The sequence below is a fragment of the Macrotis lagotis genome, chromosome 4, assembly GCF_037893015.1.
Source record: "Macrotis lagotis isolate mMagLag1 chromosome 4, bilby.v1.9.chrom.fasta, whole genome shotgun sequence".
In the NCBI taxonomy this organism is placed as follows: Eukaryota; Metazoa; Chordata; class Mammalia; order Peramelemorphia; family Peramelidae; genus Macrotis; species Macrotis lagotis.
Window position 1 is genome coordinate 145,407,942 of NC_133661.1, and position 17,622 is coordinate 145,425,563.

The 17,622-nt window shown below is 37.2% G+C and overlaps 1 long non-coding RNA gene across 4 annotated transcripts in view; it reads left to right on the forward strand.

Moving 5' to 3' along the window:
• Positions 1-17,622, forward strand: part of LOC141521572 (uncharacterized) — a 91,599-nt gene that overhangs the window by 25,118 nt on the left and 48,859 nt on the right. For 3 of the 4 annotated variants that reach the window (XR_012478004.1, XR_012478005.1, XR_012478006.1), the window contains exon 1: positions 12,440-12,603. The exons of the other annotated variant lie outside the window; for it this stretch is intronic. This is a non-coding gene — a long non-coding RNA (uncharacterized LOC141521572). Of the gene's footprint in view, positions 1-12,439; positions 12,604-17,622 lie in introns of those variants that run through there. 4 annotated transcript variants of the gene reach the window in all.

Consider the following 17,622-nt stretch of genomic DNA (forward strand, 5'->3'; position numbering starts at 1 on the left):
ATGGACTGGATTTTGTTACCTCTAACTCCTTCCATCTTTATATCTATGATCTGTGATCAAGAAGACCAGATGTAAAAATAGATTGCATTTCCAGGGAAGACAACTGATTATTTAGCTCCACTGATGTTTCTATCTCAAGGACAATATTGATGACATATGGAACTCAATAAGGAGGAAAGCTGATTTTTAGTTTTGCATAATTTTTCTTCTTGAAAAACCCTTGTGTTGTTGCTTCTATAACTGTAGAAATCAGCTTGTTTGAGTTGGCAAATTTCTTGAGTAACCTATGCCAAGTTGCAAACTGTTTTGTGCTCAACAGTCAAAGTACCATATTGTATAAAGAAATATGTAAATATACCAGACAAAGGCTTTGTTGGATTCAAGGAGTTCCCCTCCCCCTGGTTCTTTCCTCCACCCCATCACATACAATTCAGACTTACTCCACTTGAAATACTCTGGAAATTAATAATTAAATAAACAGTTATCTTTCTTCCTCAGGATAATCATTTTGCTATTTAAAAATCTACACTAGATGCATTACAAAGTGAAATCTCTGAAATCCACTAATTTGCATGCACTGAAGGTCATTGCATGGGAAAATACATGCTCTGTATTCATGACAAATACAAAGGGGAACAGAAAAGAAGGAGGAAAAACTGAGACAGAGAGTCTGGGACAAAACAAAACAAAAGCCACAAGCAATGGGATTTTGTAACTGGCTTAAATCTCCCTTTTGCCCTCCCCCACTTGGAATTTGGATTTTTTTTTTTTGGCTTGTTTGTTTGGGATTTATATTCTACATTATAGAAAATTTCCATTCAACCAAGACTTATTTAAGGAACACCCTTATGAAGAAGTTTGGCAGGAGGAAGCAGAGGTGGGAAAACCTGAATTCAAATTTGACCTCAAACACTTTTTAGTTGTGTATCTGGGCAAGCCAATGAACTCCTGTCTGCCTCAGTTTTCTCAACTGCATATGAGAATAACAAAAACATCTACTTCTCAGTTTGTTGGGGGGATCAAATGAAATATTTGTAAAGTACTTAGCACAGTGACCAACACAGCTTAATAAATGTGCACCTCCTTTCTTCATTCCATCCAAAGAAGTCGGAAGATAGAATCCTTGTCCTCAACATGCTCATTGACCATTTCCTTGGGGAGATCAGCATGATGTAATGGAAATGGAGCTGGACTAAGAATCAAGGTGATCTGGCTTCAATTCTGGGACTAGGAGCTTTTTGACCTTAGACAAGCCATTTTCTCTGAGCCTCATTTTTTTATAATGATAACTCACTTATAATGATAGTACTTTCTTTCCCTGGTAATGTAAGAAGTGAAAGTGTTGGGGCAGCTAGCACCAGCCCTGGAGTCAGGAGTATCTTAGTTCAAATGCAGCTTCAGACACTTAATAATTACTTAGCTGTGTGGCCTTGGGCAAGCCACTTAACCCCATTTGCCTTGCAACAAAAAAACAACAAAAAAACAATAACAACAGATGGGTAAGTATCATTATTCCTGTGTTATAGATGAGAAAATTGAAATTAAAGCAGTTAAGGACCTTGGGAGAGAATGTGCTGGTTATAAAACTCAACCCCAGGATCTCTGGTGCCAAGTCCAAAGTTCTTTCACCAACTTTCACTACAACATGCTGTCTCTAATCTGTAATGATGTGGTTGGATTAGACTGCAAAATTTAGAGCTAAATGGCACCTGAGAGATCACCTGCTCCATTCCTGTCCTTTATAGATGTAATGGGTAGGGGAGAGATTGATTAGGGAATTTCTGATCAATTGATTCCTTTCCCTCTACTCAACCTGGTCTACTTGATGATATTATAGGAGGAAAGGGGAGAGTGTGAGGAAAATGAAGAATAATTTGAGTGCTTTGGAAGATTTACACATTATCACTCCTTTAAGGGAAAGTGAAGAATCAATTAAATTTAATGGACTTTTAGGGCTACTAAATTGTTGACTCAAGGATCAACTATACCCCTGATAATCCTTAAAAAGCAAGAAACATGCTCTCTAGAGGGTCTGTCAAGGCAGCTAGTTGGCCCAGTAGATAGAATGCTGAATCTGAGTACGGAAGGACTGAGTTCAAATCTGATCCCAATTGTTAACTAGCTCTATGATGCTGGGCAAGTCACTTTGACCTCTTTCAGTAAATATCTACACTGTGCAATGCATTGTGCTGAGGAGCTTGGTATATGATAAAAGAACAAAGCAGTTTTCATCATCAAGGAGTTTACTTTCTGTTGGAGTGGTGGAAAATAACATAGTCAGAGAAGTAAATATAAGGTAATTGGAGGAAAGAGGAAGTATATTCACAACTACCAAGATTAGAGGAGGTTTCATGGAGAGGATCACATCAGAACTGAGCACCTTGAAGGAAAATTGATTCTGAGAAGGGATGATGAGAAGGGATTTCATTACAAGTATGAGAGATGATTAGTATAATATAATATATAGTATATTAGTATATATATTATTAGTATTATATTAATATATTAGTATAATATAATATAATATATAGAGACAGGAGATGGAATGCTAAGATTTGTGAAACACTTAACAATCCAGTTTGGTAGTAACTTCTTCCCAAAAAAACTGAGTCTAGGTCTTCAAAATTATTTCAAATTCCCCCAGCCTGGAAAGGTGGCTCTCTCTCCCAGAATTCCTTGACTATTCTACCACTGCTTCTCCATGGGTTAGGCCCAGGAACCTGAAGTCCAATAATTCTTGTCATTTTATTATTATCTCTTGCTGCTGTTATTATCTCTCTTTTTTTTTAGATTTTTTGCAAGGCAAATGGGGTTAAGTGGTTTGCCCAAGGCCACACAGCTAGGTAATTATTAAGTGTCTGAGGCTGAATTTGAACTCAGGTACTCCTGACTCCAGGGCCCATTATCCACTGCACCACCTAGCCCCCTACTATTATCTCTTGAGTAAAGAAACTTTGCATGGCCTATACATAGCTGGCATCTATGGAACAGGGTAAAAGGAGGGTCCTTGGGGGATTGTGCTAATAGTCAAGCTTGTGCCCCATATTAAAGTCTGATCTTAGGTCTTTGGTTGCCACCCCCCCTTCCCCCCCATCTCATTTTTCTCTTTCCCCCATCCCTCTGTAATAGCAGTGGAGATTAGTACATCTCTAAGTAATTTGGTTTAGATATACAAATCTGACATTGCTGCATCATTTGACACTAGGAAAAGCAGAGTAGTTGGCAAGGGATGAAGGAACTGTGTGGAAAGGGACTAAGGGAGGACTAGTTACCAAATGGGAGGTTGTTGTTTTTTTTTTTAACTATTTGGTCTGTTGCTTTCCAGGACCTTTGAAACATTTTGCTTTCTATCTCTATGCTTTCAACCAAGAGAAACTTGTAACTTGGAATCCTATAGAGTTGTCCAGGGCATCATTCCCTTAGATGTGGTTTGCCCACAGTCACAAAGTTGGTATGACAGAAGTAGGATTTGAACCCATGCCTTTCTCTTTCCAAGACTGATCCTTACTAGTATACCACAGTAAATCTCATATTTATATATAACTCTTGTTTGTTGTAGGTCAAGTCTGACTTAGGCTTATCTGGTAACTCAGGTTCAAAACCAGAACTACTCTAGCTTTTAGATTTTTTTCAACTAGCCAAGATATCAGAAGATAAATAATTCTGCTTTGACTTTCTTTAAATCTGATTATTTCAACTTTCCCATTGCCTCATTGCTTTTCAGAATTACCATTTAGCTCTTTACTCTTCAACCTCTGAAAGTTCAATTAATTAGAGGATTTAATCAAATCAAGGTTAAAGATCTAATCCCTAAAGAGGCCAATTAGTGTCCCATTGAGTAGGCAACATGTGGTGTAAAAGAACACCAGCCTGGGAGTCAGGAGGCCAAGAATTTAGTTCTAGATCTGTCATTAAGTAAACTGCCTGATTTTGGACAAATTACTTGCCCTTCCTGGCTTCAGTTTCCATGATGACCTCTAGAGCAGACATAATGAAAGGCTGGAGTTGAAATCAGAAAGACCTGAATTCAAATGGTGCCTCAGGCTTTGTGGCCCTGGGCAAACCACTTAAGCTTCTCAACCTCAGTTTCTTCATTTGCAAACTGGGGATAGTAGTAGCACCCAGGATTATTGTGAGGACAACCTGAGCAAAAGCATTTGTAAAGTCCCTGACATATTAAGCATATACCTTTGGGTATTATTATGGTAAAAACAAAAAGTATTGTCCATTTCCCCCAAGAGTAGTTCTGGTTTTGAACCTGAGTTACCAAATGGGCCTAAGTCAGACTTGACCTACAACAAACAGTTATATATAAATATGAAATTGATTCTGGTGTAGCGGTAAGGATCAGTCTTGGAAAGAGAAAGGCATGGGTTCAAATCCTACTGCTGTCATACCAATTTTGTGACTATAGGCAAACCACTTCTAAGGGAATGATGCCCCTGGACAAGACTATAGGATTCCAAGCTACAAATGACTTGTCAATCTTCATGGGTGGAGGAAGTTTCCATATTGGGAGTTCCCCACACTTATAAAATCACAGATCTATACCAAATATATATAAATTTATGCATAGATATACATCTACATAATCTATATTTAGAATATACACATAACACATACATATTACTTTGGAACATCTCATACCTCAGAAAACCTGATCCAAGTATAAAGATATTATGAGCTGTGAAAATGTGTTATGCTATAACATAGTCTCACAGTACACAATGAATAATGTTTTTAATGATGGGAAAAAAGCAAGAAATATTTTTTATTCCAGAAGATTTCTATCTTTAGATCTTAGCCCATTTCCTACATCTCATCTTATAGGTGCCCCCTTATGTCACTTGGATGTACAAAAGGGAGCTGGTAGGTCAAATGGGATAATTTGTGTAAGGCATTTTACCAGCATCAATGCTCTAGGAATGTTAGCTCTAATTAGTAGAACATGAACTGAAGTAATATCACTACGACAGAATGGTGAATATAGTGCACTTTAATTCTGCCTAAGAGTCAAGGGAATAAAAACATAGTTTCTTAATTTCTTAGAATGTGTGTGTTTTTTTTCTTTCTTGTCCTCATCCACCCCTCGAAACCAAACCCTGTCCCTAAAGGCCAGTGACCAAATAGCACCACCAGGTCAGATTGAGTCAGCAACCATTGATTTACCTTCAATCAAGGTCCTGTCCTATCTTTGTCCTGAAAAGATCTCTTTTATATTAAGTTCCCAGAACCTCTCCTGTCCTAGCATATGTTCATGCAACTACAGCTACTTTCTAAAAACTCAAAGCCCAATGACTATATCTTGTTCACTTTTGATTTGTTTCCTGCGCTTTTTTTTTTAAGTTACTGCTTCTGAAGTAGAAATTGGAGAGCTAGGGAGGAGGGAAGGAATGCCTGTGGGTGTATGAAGTAGGTAACTACAGTGAAACAGATTAAGGGATAGTAGTAGGGGCTGCCCACCCTAAATTCTCCATAGAGGTTTGTCAAAATTCCATCATATCCTTTGAGTCTTAAGGTTCTTCTCAAGAAAATCTTCCTATTTTAATAGGCATTAATATCTTTTTAATTCTGGGTCACTCACTATAACCTGACAAAGAGAGAGGCCCTGTATAGACAGGATATGGAATAGGTAAATTTTGAAGGTGGGGGAGGGGGGCAGTAAAAACTTCAGAAATAGGACCCCTTGAGATCTAGAGGTTGGCAAGATGGCTCTTGGGTGCCAAGAATTTTGTCAAAACAGAGTAAGAGTTGTTAAAATAACTTTTATTTGTCTGCAGACTTTTACTTAAACTTTTGGTTTGTGCTTGGGGTATCATACATCTCTCCCACACCCATATCCTATCTATCCTTTAAGCCAAACTCAATGCCATCTACTCCCAAAAGTCTTCCCTGATTCCCCCACTGATAATAACTTTTACTCTTGAACCTCAGATATAACTGCTTGAAATTCTCTGATACACTTATCATATGTTATTGTGGATTGAAGTTATATTGAAGTTTGTGACTTATCCAACCTAAAAATGTAAGCTACATGAGGGCAGAGTTTGAGTCATATCTAAACTTTTAATCCTCTCCAGAACTTAATCTAGTGCTTAAATCTATGAATAAATGTTTATTGAACTGTTGAGTCATAATTTTTTCTAGAACCAGTTCTGTTCTGTTTTACTGTGGGTACCACAGTAAGGGAGGTGGCAGTATAGTAAGTCTCTGGTCATTAGTATAGTTATGGTTTGGGGGACAATAATATAGTTTAAAATAAGCAAAGATTGGGGCAACTAGGTGGTGCAGTGGATAGAGTACCAGCTCTGGAGTCAGGAGTACTTGAGTTCAAATCAGACCTCAGACACTTAATAATTACCTAGCTATGTGGCCTTGGGCAAGCCACTTAACCCCATTTGCCTTGCAAAAACAAAAATAAATGAATAAATAAACAAAGATATCTACAAGGGTGCCCCTTATCCAATTATAAAATAAACAGATCTCCAGATAGTTCCCCTTTGACCAGACTTTTCTTCCTCATTGATTCAATTGTTTTTCGTTGCCAATTACATCTTTCCAATGTAGACAGAATTCCTGTAAGTTATGCAAAATACAAAACTCTTTTGGCTAGGTGGTATAGTGGATAAAGCACCAGCCCTGAAGTCAGGAGTACCTGGGTTCAAATCCGGTCTCAGACATTTAATAATTACCTAGCTGTGTGGCCTTGGGCAAGCCACTTAACCCCTTTTGCCTTACAAAAACCTTAAAAAAAAAGAGAAAGAAAATAAAAGTTAATATAGAAAAAAAGGCAACAAATAAGATGATACAGCCTTCTCTCAGTTTAGGAAGTGATCTTTGGACAAGGAAGGAATTAGTTTTCAGGTTCAGAGACTTAAACTGAAGTGAACATTGCATAAGAATATGTCTTATATGGTGTCATGACTGTCTATGACAATGCCCAGCACAATATAATTAACCAAGCCTAGATGTGGGAAGAGGCACTCTGCCATAGCCCTATTCCATCTAGGGTGGTCTTCCGCCTGCTCTAAGTTTTTCCCCATTTGGTGTTTGGCCAGGATGCTTCTTTCCATGCAGTGCTGTGGCTATATATGACATTCAAACTAGTCAACTCCAGTCGCCAAACAACCCACTGAGCATGAGCAGAAGGAAAAAGTTATCTTCTTCCACTTGGCACAAATCTCACCTGGAATTTTAAAAGTTGTTTTGCAAGTTTGAAAAGGCATCAAAGTTTAATAAATAGAACATGGACTGGAGGCAAGAGACCTTGTGATTAGGAGAACAAGTGGTCCAGGCAGATTCCTAACTCACACAGTGTAGATGGGACTTTGCCCCAGGGTTCTGATATGTGGGGAGGGGTGGAATGCTTCCTCTCTGTGGCTACTGCTGTCCAGTGCCTCAGCTACTGCTCCTCTACTGCTGTGGCCTTGTTCCCCCTGCCCCTTGAATAGATTGTTTTTGCCCCAGGTGAAAAATATTCTAATTGGTGGTTTATGTCCAAGGTTCCCGAGGTTGTTATGGAGAATGTAGAGACATGACCTCAGAACTAGAAATAGCCTTTTTGACATCTGGGGTGAGCACCATCCTTGAGCAATCAGTATAGAAGTACTTTCAAATCAGCTATGTAATTCCTATTAGTAAAATGATATAAGAAGAGTTTTTCCTTTAATTTGGAGTATTTTGATTCTGTGATTTCATTGGTGTAAGGAGCTTGCTGGGAAGAACTTCACCTATCACTGCCTTCTGTGGAATATATATATGGTCTTAGAGAGGTATCTGAGGCACTGGACTGTCGGTTTGTCTAGGGTTCCATAGTCAACATGTGTCAGAGACAGAGCTTGAACCCCAGTTTTGCCTCTGAAGTCAAGTCTCTATTCACTATATCACCCTATTTCTCCTAGTGCAATCTAATATTACATTTTTTTTAGCTGCCATATGACATTTTTTACTCAAATTGAACTTAATGATCCACTCCAACCCATAGATTACAGGATAATTTTCATCATGTTCCTTCCATTTTATATTTATGAAATTGATTTTTAAACTAAATTTTTTTTAAATTTATTTATTTATTTTTGAATTTTACAATTTCCCCCCCTAATCTTGCTTCCCTCCCCCCCTTAAGGCAGTCTGTTAGCCTTTACAGTTTCCATGCTATACAAAGTTGATTTTTTAAAAAAAAATTCTAATATTTCCTCTTCATACAAAAAAAGAAATAACAAATTCAGTTGAGAAGGAAAAGAAATTAGTTATTTTGAAACTAAACCTTTTGTCTTCCTAAATGTTGATGTCCTGGACAGAGATCCTATTGTTCCATCTTGGTTATTGCTTCTGACTATCAATGTTCATTCTAAATTATTTAAAGTTGTAAACTAGCAGCCATGCTTACATGAAACTACCTGACAGGAGGCAACTTCTAAATCTTTCTCAACCTTCCAAAAAGAGAGAGCCTAGTTCTTATGTAGTATTATTGTTTGTTTTCAATTCAAAAAGTTAGAAGAATCATTAATGGTCATTTTACCCTATTTTGTTTTTCTTGCTGTTGGGTGAATTAGTTTAAAGAGACTAGTGTTAAATGTCAATTAGTTTAAAAAGACTTTTCTCCTGTGCCCTAACTGATATCCTTCATCACTAAGAAAATGGGATCTTAGATTTGGGGAAGCAGAGTGTTAAGAAGGAAAGAGAATTTTAGAGCATGGGGACCTTGGGAAAGTGCTAGTCTGGGCAGGTTGCGAAATTGGGGATTTTTAGTTGATCAGTAAACAGAATACTGTGATAATATAAGAAACTACTACTGTGAGGGTACTGAGAGGTGTAGAGAATAGGGGATACTATGGATTGGAAGGGCTTTAAGGACAATCTTCACCCATTTGAAATTTTGCTTAGGCTAGCCCTGCCTCTTACAATTTTCCCAACCCAGATGGAAAACAGTGATCATCTTCAGAGGGGCCCCTGGGAAATGTGGGCTAGGACAAACCATTTTTCCAACACAGGGAACTTTTGAAAATACTTTTTTCCTGTTTTTGGAAGTCAAAATTCACTGCATCTTGTTTTCCACCTGATACTTTAAGTCTTTATCATAATACATATGACAACTTATCTTCAAAGAATTACATATTACAGAGTAATAGATTTTGTGGTATTTAAAATGTGTGCATTTATTTTTAAAAATTACATTAAAAAGTGTTTCCTTCCAAAAAAGCCTTTCCCCATCCATATGTTATGTCCTAGGCTGTCTATCTCTAATTCTAGATCGCCTGAGACATCAGGCCTCCTCCTTTAGGACGGGGCAGGGCCTTATTATCCTAAACTGATGAGGCAAGAGTAGAAGAGGATGGAGAATTGGTCTTTGCCCAACTACCAAGGATTTAGCTCTCTGGAAGAGGGGACAAGAAAGCAAGCTTCAACTTTTTTTTTTAGGTTTTTGCAAGGCAAATGGGGTTAAGTGGCTTGCCCAAGGCCACACAGCTAGGTAATTATTAAGTGTCTGAGACTGGATTTGAACCCAGGTACTCCTGACTCCAAGGCCAGTGCTTTATTCACTGCGCCACCTAGCTGCCCCAAGCTTCAACTTTCTATGACTATACTGTGGGTCAGTGATTTAAAAGAATTGTATTTCAGTTTAACTGATTTCCTTTATAATTCTATATATTTTACCTTTTGCTTTAAAAAATATTATTCTGACAAAATATCCATGAACTTCCAAAGGTTACCACATAGGAAATGGTAAAAAATCTATTCTAATTACTTATTTGCTGTATTGAGCTGATTACATGGAAAATTGCCCAAGGGAATTTGAGGAGACTTCATAGAGATAGGTTAGTGGCACCTGGTATTTTTCACAGCTAATAATATGCACAGTTGAGAGGGAATATCAAGGATTCTATTTTTGAATATCCATTGGGAAATGAAAGAGGAGGGAAACTGAGACTATGGGGCCAGAGTAGGAAAAGATGGGAAGAATTCTCACAGTAAAGCTATACTAGTGGGAATGGGCAATAAGGAGTCCTAGCCCCAGTCTTCCTCTACCCACCTTCCCCCTCCCCCCCAGGAATCCCCTTTGATTGCAAAATAGCTGGATTCTGAAAGGGCCTGGATTGCAGGATACTTGATAAGGACTAACTGATAAGCCTGAAAGAGGTACTTTTTCCATAAAACTTTTCTGTTCTACCCAGTTGAAGGTTTATTTGCTTCCTCAAAATTTTCTACATATAAACATTTCTTCTTTATTAGTCGTCACATAGTACTTTATAATTATTTATGTTTATATTGTTCCTCCAGAGAAGCAGCTGTGGTGCAGCGAATGGAAAAATAGTCTCAAAGCTAGAGAACCCTGTGTTCAAATATCACTTCTGACATATGGTGGCTTTGTAACTCTGGACAAGTCACTTAACCTCAGTCCTAACTGAGGAGTCAAACAATGGATTGCCCTTCAGAATGAAGTTCTCATCAGATGAAAATGTAATTAGGAAATATTTGACAAAAATAAATAAAAATACAATAGGACATAGAAAATGTTAGTATGTGTTTTTTAAAAGTCCACATATTCCCCTTGCCCTCCCCCTTCCCCATTTGAGTTTTGACAGTATTGTTCTAGGCAAATCCTTAAGACCAGAAATGGCTTTTTCATCTGGGAATTTTCTACACTGATGAGATTATAGGTCCAGTTTCCAACCTCTCATTCCTCCTAGTAGATTGTAAACTCCATGAAAGTAGAGACTGTTTAATATTTTATTTTCCTCTCATCCTAGCTTAGCACAATACTTTGTATAACTGTTGAATTGAATCTGGTAAGCAACCAACCAACCGACAGCCTTTTACAATGTGTTTACAGCCCACAAGGTCCTTTGACTTTGGGAGAGAGCTTTCTAAACACTAGGCTATGATAGAACCAGGAAACTATCTTGGCCAAATACCTCAGAACTATGGTTCTGTAGTATCAGCTCCCAGATGAGAAAGCCTGCCATGCTAATATAGAGGGTGGATGGGGCAGAAGAGAAGCAGAATTGTTTGAGGGATAAAAGGAGAAAGTAAAAAAGGAAGGTGTCAAATATAATAGTAAAAATCAGTGTACAACCATTCCTGGAGTCACCCCCTAAATTTGGGTTATTTAACTTCTGAATCCATTTTCACTCTCCCAACTGCCCCTCTAGGGTCTTCTCCAGAATGTCCTGGAACTAGTCAACTTCTTTCTTCTTCTTCCCAATTTTCAGCTTCCCTTTTCTCTGTTGATTTTTGCCTTTAGATGATAAGCCCTTTGAGTGTAGGGTATGACTTTCTTTTTTGGTATTTGTATTTCCAGTGCCTTACACTGTGTCTGGAACTTTGGTGACACTTAATAAATGTTTATTGAATGCAAGAACAAATCCATTTAGTTAAAAATGTTTTGGAATCAGCTTCTTTGCTGATTGGGTAGGTGATACCAACTTTCCTCATGGAATGATCTTAGAATGGCTTTTTCATGGAATTGTTATAGCCCCCCAGTAAAAGATAAGCTTCTTGAGTAAGGACTACTTTCATTTTTGTATAGGTATCTCTAGTGTCTAGCACAGTGATTTGTGGGTAAGTCAGCTTTTAATAAATGTTTAGAAACCTGAACTGTGTGCTATTAGAAAATGAATGTGATAAAAAAAATTAGGCAACTCTTATAAGAATTAGAAGAGATATTTCTCTATAATACACTAATAAAACTTTTAGAAAACAAATGGGAGAAAAAAAGGAATTGAGTCATTCATAAGATCATCAATTTGAGGTGGAAGGGGTTTTAGAGGCCATTTGATGAGACGGCCTCAATTTTATTTTTTGTAGCAGAGAGGCATATGTTGCCCACCAAGATAACATGACTTGCCCAAGTTCATACAGGTAGTATGAGAGGAAAGAGAATTTGACTGCATGACTAGTCTTTCTATTATACCCTCAAATTGGTCTACTATCAGGAAACTCTTAACACTTTGCTCAGAGGTACACAAAGGGGGAGGAAAGAAAAAATAAGAACCCAAGGAGTTCCTAAGAAAATAAAAACCTAAGAGGACTGGAAGAATTCTTCCTTTTGATCCAGTATGGGTAGAGATATAGTTTTCTTTAGGGAGACCATCTTTAACCAATACAGCTGTTGCACCATTGACTGGCAAAAGAACCAGTTTAAAAAAAATTCCAGGAAGCTAGGGACACTTTGGTGCCTACCCACCCATTGGGAACAAACATCTTTAGGAAGGAGAGTGGTTCTAACTACAGACTACAGAAAGGAGACCTCTGATAAACCTGGCACAAGCATTGTTTGACCCTTCAGAACAGTGCTAGGAGATATGAAACGTCCCAGCTTCTAAAAATCCAACACAAATGTACTTGTAGATAAGTTTATCTTGCAGAGGAGGCAAACCCAGAGCAGCCTGGCTGTGAATGTTATCCATTCACACATGCCTAATCTTAATAGAACACTAAGGCCAAGAGCTTTCTAACTGTCTCTCCACCCAACTGTTCTCATCAGAGTAGAGTATGGAGAGGTCACTCACTCTTGGCCAGGGAACCGTGTGGTGCTTTTGTGAGTCAAATAGTTTAACTCTCAAAGATCAAATGAAATTCTCCAGCCCAGCCAATGTTCAGGCTAGTATTCCTCAGGCACTTATTAACATATGTTGACACTTTTGAGATAGGGCTGTTCAGGCAGTTATGCTGAGAAATGAAACATTTCCTAACTCTAAAGAATAACCACAAGAACAGAAGAAAAAAAAGAGAGATAGAGAGAGAAAGAAACCACCTTTGCAGCTGGTAGCCACCTTATTTAACCCTTAACTCTCAGTAGTTATTTATTTCTTTTTGGGGGGAGGGGTGGTTGGAAAGGGGGGGGGGTTATTTTTGCCATCAAGGCAGAGAAATGAGGAACGTGGACTGACCTAGACTTAAATTTGTTTCTTTAAAGTGATTGGCAAAACTTTGTAAATCTCCTCCAATTGATGGCCTTGTTTGTTGTCCTGTGGGTACTTTTGAACTGAAAGAGGGAGTACTCAAGTCAGCAGGCAAAGCAAGATTAGGCCTGACCTACACACCTGGGCCATAGCAGCTGCAAAAGGGACTTTGCAAGAGAACGAGAGAACCACAACCTTCCCACTAGAGATGAGAAGCCAGGCTTTTAGGCCCTCAGAGTGAGGGGCCCTTAAATACAATTTATTTTCATTGCACTACATGGGGAAGCTCAGATTTTGAACCTAGTCATCTCCAAGACTTCATTGTTGTATGAAAGAATAATTAATATCTCAGTCCAAATACCACTTGTCTTACCAAATTTTCCTGGGTTTATCCCTTACCTTATATTGCCTTATATTATTTATCTCTGTATTTAACATTTAACTCATGCCTGTCTGGTCTCTCAAGGACAAGGATCATTTTGTGTTTATTTCCCCTGGATTCCTGAAAACAGAGCTAACAATTAAATTTATTAATATTTTTTTATTCTGAATTTAAACACTCCCCAAAAGGAGTACTCTGTACATACTGTAGGATGCATAACAATGGAATTGTATAAGAAACTGAATTTCTATTTCATACTACTTATTTTTACATTTTAATTTTATTTTTAATTTATGGAATTAAATAAGCATTTCCATAATTGTATTATTTTTTAAGTATTTTTAGCTTTTTTGTTCCATTTAAATTTATAATAAATTTATAATATAAATTTCTTTTTTCCCTCCCCCCACTCTAGAGATGACTTCCATTAGACATGTGTGTATGTGTGTGTTATAAAATCATTCTATGGATGCTGCTATTTATCAGTTCTTTCTCTGGATGCAGAGAACATCTTAATATTCCCTTTGTAGTTCATTTGGGTATTTATAATAATCACACTGCTTGCTTTTAAAAAAGTCCACTCTACCTATGACTTTCTCAACTCTCCAGCTTGGTCTGCAATGATCCAATTTAACAAGTACCTGTCAATGACCTCCTACTGCACATGATATGATGCTATGTCCCAGTACTCCAAAAACAAAGTCCAAACACTTCTTGCTTCTTACCTTCAACATTTGCACAGATAAGCAAACACAAGACAATTTGAGATGGAAGAGAGCAATAAGGAGCAAGGGAGAGTTAACATAAGTGGTACTGAATCAATCAATCCATGAGAATTTTTAAAGAACTTACTATGTGCTAGATAGGGGGGATACACAAAGCAGAAATGAAATAGTTTCTGCCTTTAAGCAGCTCATGTTTTATGGAGGGAGACAAGTTCACGTATAGCTGTATATTCAATACAGTTGGGGGCGGGGAAGGGAGTGGCACCAGCAGCTGGGAAATCAGAAAAACCTGAGATAGGAAGTGGGTTTTGAACTGAGCTTTGAAGGCAACTGGAGATTCTAAGAATTCCCTCTTAGGTGCAGTGGAAATCCATTCCAATAAATGCCCTTTTGAATGAAATGGAAAGATTTTTTATCCCTAGTGGAAGCAGATTAATGGGAAAGAGAACTATTTGTTGATTTAAGGGAAAGACACATGACTTTGCTGTGCCTATATGCATGGTAACTTCCAATTCTGACCTTTGACCAAATCACTCAGGGCCTCCAGTCTCCAGGGTGCTCATGCTATCAGCAAAGTATTGTCCAGTCTGATCCTGCTTCCAGGGAAATGGACTGCTGTTCCATTTGCCCAGAAGTTATGTTCAAGTCCTTTCTTGAAACTGTTTTGCTTCTGTGTCCTTGAATAACCCCATGATCCACACATCTGGTAATGCTTGAGCAGAACTAGAAATCTTATCAGAAGCCTTATTCCTTGCCTTCTTCCCCCCTTCCCCCTCCCCCTTTCCCCATGGACACCCCAGGTTTGGATAGGAAACAGCGGAGCCTAGTAGCACAATTTTTTTCTAAGAATAAGAGCTCAGATAGAAAAGTGTTTTGAGCTCAATGTAATATTTATAAAACCACATTGGTTTTACTATCTTATACTTTGTCTCCCTCAAAGCACCAAGTTATATCAGGAGATAAATTATTGAATGCTTCTAGTATTTGAATACTTTCAATAGTTAACAGTAAAATTAGGTTGCAGTTAAAATTAATTTTTTCCAACTACATGTGAAGATATTTTTCAACAATTATTATTTTTGTAAGGTTTTGAGTTCCACATTTTGGTCCCTCCCTCTCTTCCCTCCCCCTCCTCCTCCCCTAGACAGAAAGTAATCTAATAAAGGTTATACATGTATAATTAATTATACTGAACATATTTCCATATTAATCATTTTGTGAAAGAAGACTCCTAACAAAAAGGAAAAACATGAAAAGAAAAACATAAAATATAAAACAAATTTTATAAGTTAAAAATAGTATGCTTTGGTCTGCATTCTGGGAAGAGCAAGTCCATCATAGTTGATCATCATATAATGTTGCTGTTAATGTGTACAGCGTTTTTCTGGCTCTGCTCATGTGACTCAACATCTGTTTGTACATGTCTTTCTAGGCTTTTCTGAAGTCCTGCCACTCATGATTTCTTACAGAGCAATAGTTCTCTATTACATCCATTTACTACAATTTATTTAGTCATTCCCCAATTGTCGGGCATCACTTCAATTTCCAATTAATTGCCCGTACAAGAAGAGCTACTATAAATATTTTTATGCATGTGAACTTTTTATCCTTTCTTGTGATTTCCTTTGTGATACATATGCATACCCTTTGGATATAGTTTCAGATTATTCACCAGATCAGTTCATAACTCCATCAACAAGGCATGAGTGTTCCAGTTTTCCCACATCTCCTCCAACTTTGATCATTTTCCTTTTTTGTCATATTGACCATAACTGTGAGGTGATACCTCAGAGTTGTTTTAATGTGCATTTCTCTAATCAATAATGATTTAGAACATTTTTTCATATCACTATAGATAGTTTCAATTTCTTCATCTGAGAACTGCCTGTTCATATCCTTTGACTATTTAACAACTGGGGAATGACTTGTATTCTTATCAATTTGACTCAGTTTGCTATGTATTTGAGAAATGAGTCCTTTATCAGAAATACCAACTATAAAAATTGTTTCCCAACTGAATACATTGGTTATAATATTGATTGAATTAGTTTTTTATTTGTATAAAACCTTTTTTAATTAAATGTAATCAAAATTATCCATTTCATTTTATAATATTCTCTATCTCTCTTGTTTGCTCATAAAATCCTCTCCTTAGCATAGCTCAGACAGACTATTCTTTGTTCTCCTAACTGGTTTATGATGGCAACCTTTATGTCTAAATCATGTTGCAATTTTGATCTTATCTTGGTATAGGGAGTGAGATGTTGGTCTTTACCTAATTTCTGCCAAACTACTTCCCAGTTTTCCTGATAGTTTTTGCCAAAGGGTGAGTTCTTATCCTAGAAGCTGGAATCTTTGGGTTTATCAAAAGTAGAGTTCAATGGTCATTATCACTAGTTCTTTGGGGCCTAACTATTCTAATGATACACTTCTCTAATTTTTAGCCAGTACCAGACAGTTTTGATGACTGCTGCTTTATAATATTGTAATGTTTGACTTTTAAAACTGTAACCAGTGATCAATAAAAGTCCCTTCTGACATTGGAGCAGATGAACTGGGATGATTTCTCAATGGGATGATTTTGTTGGAGGTAGAGTTGCCTGAAGTTCAAAGACTTGTCCATAATTATCCAGTTATCAAGTGTCAGAGGCTGGGGTGAGGATTGAAACTTAGGTTTTCTTGACTCTAAGAATAACATTTTAATCAATACCTCAGTCTCTGTCAACATAGTATGATATAATAATAATAATGACTAACATTTTCATAATACTTTAATGTGCAAAATGCTTTAGAAATATAATCTGATTTTATCCTAGCAAAAACTGTAGAAAGTAGATGCTATTTGACAGGTAAGAAAACTGAATCAGAAGTTAAGTGACTTATGCAGGGTCATTCAGCTAGTAAGTATTTGAGGGTCTTCTTGTCTCCAGGTCTAGTTTCTAGCCACTGAATTGCCTAAATCTAATATGTAAGAAGTTTCCATATATAAGAAGAAATGCTGGCCATTTCTTTCTTTTTTTCTTTTTTTTTTTTAGTAGAACTTAAGTAGCACATTCAGCCAAGTCAGAATACACTAGTCTTCCTAAGGAGAGACAGTGAGTGATATCCATGGAACACATAGGAACCTTGCAGCTCCTGGCAAGTCTAATAAAACCTAATGAATGGGTAGGTAGACAGAAATAGTAGAAAAAGCAATGAAATGGAAGTCAGGAGACTTGAGTTCTAGTCTCAGTCTTCCACTAATTTGCTGTGTAACTTTGGGCCTTTGTTTACTTAACATCTCTGGGTCTTAGTTTCCTGTTTATAAAATGGTGACAGTTGGATGAAATCTTTTCTTCCAACTTGAGCCTATTATGATTTGGGTAGAGGAAAAGATACTGCTAAAGAAGGAAAAATGAAGAAATGCCCTGAATTGATTGAGATTAAGAGGAAAATCTCCCCTTGGGTTGCAAGTTATATCAAATGCAATAATTTCTATAAAGCATTTTTGCTAAATATAATGTGCTAAATAAATATAAACCTTTATCATCATTTATTTTTATCAAAATAAGAACAATATATTACAGAACAGTAACATTATTCTCTACCCTTTCAGCTTCTGTTATCCTAT